At 40.0% G+C, this 9,472-nt stretch overlaps 1 long non-coding RNA gene across 2 annotated transcripts; it reads left to right on the top strand.

The window, feature by feature from the left end:
• The first annotated feature begins 1,258 nt into the window (after nt 1-1,258).
• On the top strand, nt 1,259-9,050 carry LOC149120050 (uncharacterized). Of its 2 annotated transcripts, none has more exons than XR_016226400.1 (2): nt 1,259-1,918; nt 8,733-9,050. It is a non-coding gene; the product is annotated as an uncharacterized LOC149120050 (long non-coding RNA). The 2 variants fall into 2 exon arrangements; XR_016226399.1 differs by lacking the exon at nt 8,733-9,050 and adding an exon at nt 7,688-8,116.
• The last annotated feature ends 422 nt before the right edge of the window (nt 9,051-9,472 follow it).

The raw sequence follows: 9,472 nt of genomic DNA, 5'->3' as shown, positions 1-9,472 counted from the left end.
TGTGTCGTTCCTCCACGAAGCGGGGGAGCGACACCCTCCCCTTTCCCTCTCCCTCCCCACTTCCATTCACATCAAGATTCATTTTCAATTCTCTTTATATACAGAAGATCAGTTTAGCATATATTAAGTAAAGATTTCAACAGTTTGCACCCCCATAGAAACACAAAGTGAAAAATACTGTTTGAGTACTAGTTATAGCATTAAATCACAATGTACAGCACATTAAGGACAGAGATCCTACATGAGGAGTAAGTGCACAGTGACTCCTGTTGTTGACTTAACAAATTGACACTCTTGTTTATGGCCTCAGTAATCACCCTAGGCTCTTGTCATGAGTTGCCAAGGCTGTGGAAGCCTTTGAGTTCACCAACTCTGATCATATTTAGACAAGGTCATAGTCAAAGTGGAAGTTCTCTCCTCCTTTCAGAGAAAGGTACCTCCTTCTTTGATGACCTGTTCTTTTCACTGGGATCTCACTCACAGAGATCTTTCATTTAGTTTTTTTTTTTTTTTTTTTTTTTTTTTTGCCAGAGTTTTTGGCTTTCCATGCCTGTAATACTCTCGGGCTTTTCAGCCAGATCCGCGTGCCTTAAGGGCTGATTCTGAGGCCAGAGTACTGTTTAGGACATCTGCCATTCTATGGGTGTGCTGTGTATCTTGCTTCCCATGTTGGATTGTTCTCTCCCTTTTTTATTCTATCAGCTAGTGTTTGCAGACATTAGTCTTGGTTATGTGATCCCTTTGGTTCTTAGTCCTATCATTATGATCAATTGTGAACAGAAATTGATCACTGGGACTAGTGAGATGGCATTGGTACGTGCCACCCAAGTGAAAAATTTAAGAAGAAAATCACATGACCATTTAGATTGAATGTTAAAAGTGTTTGAAAACAATCAGCGTGAAATATAAAAAAAATGACAGCAGTATAGTAAAAAAGTGACTTCCATGCTCTTATCAAGATTGTTTAAAAAGAATTTTGCAACAAACAACACAATACGTACAGGATGATTGGCAGCTTTTTCCCTGGAAGGAAGGCTAGACCAGGTGCCTCCACTTTCATCAAATTTTTAATCGGGGAAGTGGAGGGAAAGGAGAGCAAAATTAAAAATAAGGTGTAAAGTTTTCTAAGCAATAAAATGTCAATATATTGGAGATATTTAGAGTCCATAAAATCTAAAAACAGGTACAATGATAAAGAATTTAACCAGATTGATGGAAAGATCAATATTTTCAAAATCCATTAGATTACCATGCACCAGGAAGAAAGAAATAGAAAATATTAAAGGTCAATAGGCAGAGTAGAAAGCAAACATTGACAGGAGAAACGGGAAAATAATGCTTAAATCATGGGATGTCTTTCAGTTTCTTCCAATCAATATTAGAAAGTAACACAAATAACCCAACAGGAAAATGAGTCACAATACGAAGAAAATGAAGCCCAGAGGCCGACGCACAGAACTGTGACTCACTGAAGCAGTTACTGCACCGAGAGCTCCAGCAGGGACCCATCAGGGAGGGCAGGGCCACAGGAGGGACCCGGCGGGTGCAGGGGCAGAGGGGAGAGGCCTCCCGCCTGGGGAGGTGGAGTCCGACCTGCAGCCAGGCCTCGCCTCCTGCTCTCCCACCCAGCACAACCTGAAGTCAGGGGCCCATTGCCATGGAGGATGATGATAGGATGCATCCGTTGCGAGGTTGTGTGCGCTCACGGCCACGCACGCTGTCCAATCAGGCACGACGACGTCCACGCCGCGTCATCACGCGGGGTCTTGACGTCACAGTCATCTTACAGGTCTGGGCAGGAGCGAGGTGCTAGGAGACGGCTCTGCAGGCGCGAGGCTCCCAAAGCAAGTCGGGCTCGGTGGCCTCCACCTTCATCACCGGGGGACGCTGGACACCTGGAGCTGAAAACCGCGACGTGGTGAGTGTGTGCGCCCAGGTGTCGGGAGAGGCGTAAAGCAGCCGTGGAAGCTGCTGAGAAGCTGGCAGGACGCGGGCCTCCCAGAGCTCGTCTCCGAATCTGTGGCGCCATATTGCTGCTGGCCCAGCGCTTCCCTTGGTCCCCTCAGACCCGGGGGTCGGGGTCTGCACTGGCACCCGGGACCCCCGACGCCCTGCCCCTTCCCTGCTCTCAGCGACTTCTCATCCCCAGAGCCTTCCCCTGGCAGCTGTGTGGCAGCAGCCCCGCGTCTCCCCGACTGTGCAGTGGGCACGGGGTGGTCATTAGGGAGAATGTGGGCTCCGTGTGTGGGGTGCGTGTGGGACGGGAGCTGTAGTTTGTGCGGCCCTGGGCTCCTCCTTCCTTCCCTGCCAGGACCTGATTCCCCACAGTTTTCTAAATATGTGGGCAGCAGGGTCTCTTCCAGGATGCTGGTCTCTCAGCACAGCTGTTTCTAGGGGGTCTCTCCACTTTCTGTTTCCAATAACACAACTCACCTGGGGTGGGTAAGGAAAAAACAAAAGTTCTGTTTGACTTGGGTTTCTGTTCAGGTTTTAGAGGTCACAAGTGCCCTGTAATTTGACACTTGGTTATCATCTTAGCCTTTACACTGTCTCTTGACAGCCTGCTGTCTGCATTTGCACTTTTAAAATAGATAGTTTTTCTGCTCAAATTTATGAGTATTTTAAAAATTATTCTGTCCATAAAAACCTTTCCAATCACGAAGATATGTCTACTGAGTTTTTTTGAATTTATATTTTGATATGAGAGCCTGGTTCTTTTTGTTTGTTTTACTTTTTCAAGACTGTTGGATATTATTGATAACATTTGTGTTAATTCAAGGCATGCAACATGATGTTTTGATATGTCAGGAAACTGAAAAATTATGTAACATTCACATTTTTTTGGAAATGTCAACAATCCTTTATTAGCAAACTTGTACTGCTTAACTTGCTGACCTGGCTCAAAACAGCATTGCTAACAAGTTCAGGGTTGGAGGTGCACATGCACTAAAGACTGTCTCTTTAAAAAAAGATTTTTAAAAATCCCTCTTCTTAAGCATATATTTGCAGAAAAAATACCACAAAGTGATTTCAGTCCTTGAAAAAAATAGCACATGGGATATATATATATATATATATATGTGTGTGTGTGTGTGTGTGTGTATGTGTGTGTATAAGATATATAATATATATAAAAATAAAATACATATTTGTAATATTGAGAAAAGATAAGAGGGTTAATTGGAAAGTTTTTCAACCATGAATTGGACAACTCACTGTGGCGCATTGATCAATTTTTCCTTAGTTAGTCTATAAATTTGGCACCTTGTAGCTCAAATTGAAGAGTGTTTGTAAAGTACATGGCAAATCAGACATAATGACCATATGAAAAAAAATTAGCAACGTTAGCCTCAAGAATATTTCAGAATTGAGCATTCAAAGAAAAATATAGTGCAACCTAACAAAGCATTCAATATTCACCATATTAAAAACATGAAGCTTCTTCAAGAAAGAAAAGATGTCACTGAAGTATATTCAGTGTTCAGAAATAGAATGTTCTATGGGGGGATTTAGTGTGTTATAAAAGTTCGTAAAAATAAGTGGAAAGTCCCAGTGGAAAGCAACAAAAAGGCCAAGTGTATTAAGCAAAACTAGCAGGCTAAATTGAAGTCCTAATCAGAGGAACACAAAAATGTAAAGGAAATGGAGCAATGATAAATACAGGTACAGGTTTGAGTGTGTCTCCAACAGCTTTAGAGGAAGAAATACCGTTTGTACCTTGAAATAAATGCAATATAGCAATATATGAGTGTGAAAATAGTGTAGCTTTGTCTTCAGGCACCGTATTTTAGCAAGGCAATTTATATGTTAAGGCTTGTTCTTTTTCAAATGTGCTTTATCTAGAACACATGCAGTGACTTACTAACTTCTTTTACAAAATAAGATAGCACTTTGGGAGAAAATGCAACCTAGAAGCCCTGCACTGGAGGCCAAGACAGAAACATCTGCAGAGTCACCCTGACATTTCCATTGGTCCTGTAATGCAGAGGCAGGACAGTAACCCCACATTTTCAAAATACCACCATGTAGAATGTTACAAACTTGGTTTCATTAAATTTAACAAGGAGGTCACTGACTGGGAACCCAGGCCATTGTCACTTCCTCTAGTGTACATAAGCAGGGCCTTGGGTCAGCAGTGGAGAATAGGTGAAACTCTAAAGTGTGATGAAGTCATCCCAAATGGTGGGTAAATCCCACTGCACCACAACACTGCCCCTGGAACCCTTACTCTGTCTTGGTAAGAGCTGCTATGATTGTTGTTAGGTTTGCTGAAATTTTTTCTTTTACATTTTTAATAATTGTAATGATCTGCTTTTCAGCCACTTTGCCTGTATTCACTCATTTTGTCATTGTTTCTTCCACAAAATTACTCATTTTTATGGTAATAACTAGTGTTTCAGGACAGCTGAATACCTTTTTAAGTCTTTATATTTCTCTTTGAAATTGTAGCTATCAGCAGTGCATATTTGTAATATCTTAGTCTGAATCAACTCTAGTACTCTTAACCTTTTTACCAGATTGCTTAACTCTTTGATTGTGGAGTCATCAACTCTCACAAAATTCTATATCACCTGGAAACTATCATGTACAGTTTCAGAGACATTGTTAGTCCACCGTAATTATTCACCCTAAGTAACTTATTTTTTTACTTCTTTAGATGTTCATGGAACTAATTGTGAGTTTAATTTTTAATGTTTCTCTAAGCATAATCTAGATATGGAAGTCTGTGCTCTCATATATTGTAGAACAAGGCATGATCTTTTTTCAATCATGTTTCTGTTTTTTTTCATGTTCTCCAATATAGATGTAATTGCAGTGAACAATAACAGAAAGTTCTCTATCTTCTTTTCATACCATTATTATTCATTTCTTGTCACAGTAATCACAACATACATTATTCCATAACATATACATCTCTTTTAATTGCCTTTGCATCTAATGCTATACCCTGTATTGTTCACTAACATCCAAGTAAGCCAATGGTGATCATATGAGCTGTGGCAATCTTGGTTTGCATTTTCATTGTGGTATCACAAACTTGCTCAAAATTCTGTAAATTCTGTATACAAATTTTTGAGAGTGATTGCCACAGTATTCTGTTCCACACATTAATTTCTCTTTTCCCAAATGCTGCAAATTGACATGTGTAATTTTCCATCATGTATTTCTAGGCACTGGTACCATTCCTATAATATACTGTGTAAAGTACACAACTTAAGACATTCTATTTACAAATACTTTTAAACTGTTTGAAATGGATTCTTTTTTCGCCAAACTCCCTTATACCTGCTAGTGATTTTATTGTAATTCCCATGAAGTTATTTAGTTTTACTTACAGTATTAGTGGTGTATTTTATATTATGAGCATCCTTTCTGGTTTTGTGATTGCAGTTATTGATATATGGAGTTTTTTTATTTAATGATTTATTTATTTATTTGAAAGAGTTACAGAGAGAGAGACAGAGACAAAGAGAGACAGAGAAATAAATGTCTTGCATACACTGGTTCACTCTCCAAATGGCTGCAATGGCCAGAGCTCAGCTGATCCAAAGCCAAGAGCCAGTAGCTTCTTCTGGTTCTCCCATGTGAGTACAGGGGCTCAAGGAGTTTGGCTGTTCTCCACTGCTTTCCCCAGGCACATGAACAGGGAGGTATATTGGAAGTAGAACAGCTGGGACTGGAACTGGTGCCAGTATGGGATGGCAGCACTGCAGGCCGGGGCCTTAACCTGTTGTGCCACATCATCTGTGCCAAGTATGTGTGTACTCAATATCCTTGTTTAACTAAATCCTTGTATTGTGACATTCTGGCTTGACTTTCTTTCACAGTGATGACATGAAATCACTCAAAATTCTGTTAAGTTTTGCTGGCAACATTAATGTATAGTCTCTCTGAACTCTGTTAGGGTAAGCTTAATCTTACACACTTTAAAGTCACACATTTTTAAACTTGCTTAATTTTTATAACTCCAAAATTATCATTCTCTGAAGTTTCCCAAAATGTAGCTCTAGATATACTTCCTCAGAATTTCTCTAGTAGGTGAGTGAGTGTTATATTCATTGATTTTTACTTCTCACTTTATATAATTACAATTTATTTTTCACCAAATTCCTTTATTTTTGCATTTTATATAATTTAGTAAATGTACACTAACCTTTGATTTTAGAAATTTTCTGTAGTCTATATATCTTTAGATACTTGGATATTTCCTTTAAGATTATTATCTAAAGTGGCTTGATTAAAGAGATTAGGATTATTTTAGTATGCTTTTCAAATGTAATAGAATATTTTACATGAAAGTCATATATGCATGTCAATCTCAAATAAAATATTTGTAACATGAACATACCGTTCTTTTTGGGTTTTGAAAGATACTTTGGCCATAAGTAAAATACTACACAAACACTCTTGTCATTCAGTACTTGAAGGAGGTTTCTGAGAGTCATGTAATTTGTATGCACGCCAACAGTGAATGCTGTTAACATTCTATTGATCCTCCTTTTAAAAAATCCATCATTTTCTTTTACAGGGCTTTTAAGATTTATCTTTATTTCTGGGTTTATGCAGTTTAATTATGATCTGCCTTAGCATGGTGATTTTTTTTCCATTCTGTGATTGGAGTGCAATGACCTGTTTCATTCTTAAAATTTATAGTTTTGTCAAAACTTTATAATATTTTCTAATGATTCTTTTTATTTCTGTGTTATATGTTGTTACATATCCTTTTTCACCTCTGGTTTTATTGATTTGGGTCTTTTCCCTCTTTTTTGGTTAGTTGCACTGCGGGGGTACAGGTTCACGCTGCTGCGCGTGCGCCTCCCGGATGGCTGCCTGCTGCAGAAGGTGCGGGGGGCACTGGGGCTTGGGTGCCCCAGGAGGGCCGGGGTCAGGGTGCCTGCTGTACAGTCGGCCCTTACCGTCCTGCCCGCAGGGACCTTCTATGCCTGCGAGCGATTGTCCGCACTGTACAGCTTCCTCTGGGAGGCCTTGGAGAGTGGCTGGCTGCCCTTGCAGCTGCTGGCCTCAGGGGAGCAGAAGCTGTTGGAGGAGGAGAACCTGGCCTTGAAGGAATGCACCCTGGGGAGGGGTGCCCAGCCTTGGCGCAGGGCCCCAGGAAGTCAGACAGCAGGGCCGCGTGCTGCCCCCCAGCAGCAGGGTGAAGCTTGCTCTGCCCCCAGGTGCCCTCTGCCCTCTTGACCTTCTCGTGGGACCCAGCTGTGCTGGAGGACCTCAGGCTGCTGGCCGAGCCCCACGCGCATGGCTCCTGAAGCCCGAGCTCCTGGCAGCCATGGAGCAGCTCTTGTGCAACAAAAGCAGAGTTGGCCTCAAAAAAAAAATCTATAATAATTGTAACTATTGAATAATACACAGTGGTATACTTAATCTAACATCATTTCCCTGAGTACCATAAACATTTTAGATTAAATTCCTGCAAATTTTACATTTTTGTAAGTGAAATTTTGGAAATAATTTTCAATCATGTCCATTACATCTGCTTGGGATTCTTTAACTTCTTTCCCAAAGTTCTATTTTCTAACCACAACAATAAAATAAAATGCAAAATATCACACCTATTTTGGGACAATTTTGATTTGCATGTAACGAGATTATTTACACTTCCGTAGCAGTGCTCTGTAGCAGTGCTATGGTCATTACCATGCTATGATGTAATATTTTTTTTTGACAGGCAGAGTGGACAGTGAGAGAGAGACAGAGAGAAAGGTCTTCCTTTGCCGTTGGTTCACCCTCCAATGGCTGCTGTGGCCGAAGCCAGGAGCCAGGTGCTTCTCCTGGTCTCCCATGTGGGTGCAGGGCCCAAGGACTTGGGCCATCCTCCACTGTACTCCTGGGCCACAGCAGAGAGCTGGACTAGAAGAGGAGTGACTGGGCCAGAATCCGTGCCCCGACCAGGACTAGAACCCGGTGTGCCGGCACCACAGGCAGAGGATTAGCCGATTGAGCCACAGCGCCGGCCTATGTTGTTTTAATTTTAACATGGGGAACCTGGGCTTACCCTGTCCTGCTTTTCGTTGGGAGGTGACCATGTCATATCCTTTTGTGAAGTGTCTGTGTAACTTTCATGTTCATAATTTTTCAGAAGTAAATACACATGGCTATATATGCAATATATATACCAAATTGTGGATTGTATGGAAAAGATATTTACCTTGGTTATTTTATTTTCCAAAGTGTAATTCTGTATACTTCTATTCCATTAACTTGACTTTGTTATGAGACATGTTGGTTTCTTGTTTTAAAATATGACAATTTTCTTTTTATTCTTTAAGAGTTAATTTAATTGATATCTTCATCCACTTCCTGTATATGTGTTCACAACTTTGTTATCATTCCTAAAGAATGACTCAGTTCTATTCACAGACATTTTGATTTTTTTTAGGATACTATGTACATCTAAGTCTTATTTCCTGTTGCATTTTATCGTTTCCATCTATATTTCTCTTCCATCTTCCTTGAAGAGGTAACATCAGACTTTCACTCTTAAATTTTCGTGCCATTTTTATTGTGAGTTCATCATTTCAAACAAAATTCCATACGTCATCTCAGAACATTCATTTTCACATTTCCTGAGAACTATTGAAATAGTGGACCATTCACCCTTCCAAGAGTACACGTGCTTTAGAACATTTTATAGATTCAATGGTACACATAATTTAATGTTGATCTTGAAAATTTCCACATGCTACATTAACACACTTTTATCTTTGTTTCAGAATTATTATGCTAAGTAACATGAATTGGTCTAGGGGTCCATGCAGTGGTGTGGCAGGTGAAAGCCCCGGCCTGCAGCTGTGGTATCCTATATGGGTGCCAGTTCAAGTCCTGGCTGCTCCACTCTGATCCAGCTCCCTGCCAATATGCTCGGGAAACCAAGAAGATGGCCCAAATGCTTGGGCCTCAGCACCCATGTGGGAGACCAGGTAGAAGTTCCTGGCTCCTGGAATCGGATTTTAGCAGCCTTTGCCATAGTGCCATTGAGGGAGTGAACTGGCAGATGGAAGTCCAATCTCTCTCTGTCTCTCTCTACTTCTCTGTGGAATAAATAAAATAAATCTTTAAAAAAATTTGATCTGCATTATATTCCTGTAATTATGTACTCTTTTGTAAATATAATCTTAGGCCTATTTTTTAAAAATTTCACCTATGTCTGCTTAAAATCCTATAAATACAAATTACAAGTTTCTAGTCACAGTAATTAAAATGTCATGTGCCATGCCATATCTGAATAATTTATTTTTAAAATTACACTTCCGTTGAACATGATCATCAATTTATGTCATTGAATACATACTTTATTCCATTTCTATTTTTGAATTCATTACTACTCCTTTATTTTTTTCATTAATAGTGTAACTTAATGTCAATGATAGAACAAGTAACCTGCGGAAATCTTGGGTTAATTTATCTTTGTAATGTAATCAACTTTACCTAAATTTTTCCAGTTTTCAGACAA

The sequence above is a fragment of the Oryctolagus cuniculus genome, chromosome 20 (genome assembly GCF_051225735.1).
Source record: "Oryctolagus cuniculus isolate XC-2025 breed Fujian yellow rabbit chromosome 20, ASM5122573v1, whole genome shotgun sequence".
NCBI classification, from domain to species: domain Eukaryota; kingdom Metazoa; phylum Chordata; class Mammalia; order Lagomorpha; family Leporidae; genus Oryctolagus; species Oryctolagus cuniculus.
The sequence above is the reverse complement of the archived record's forward strand: the minus strand, read 5'-3'. Positions and strand labels throughout refer to the sequence as shown.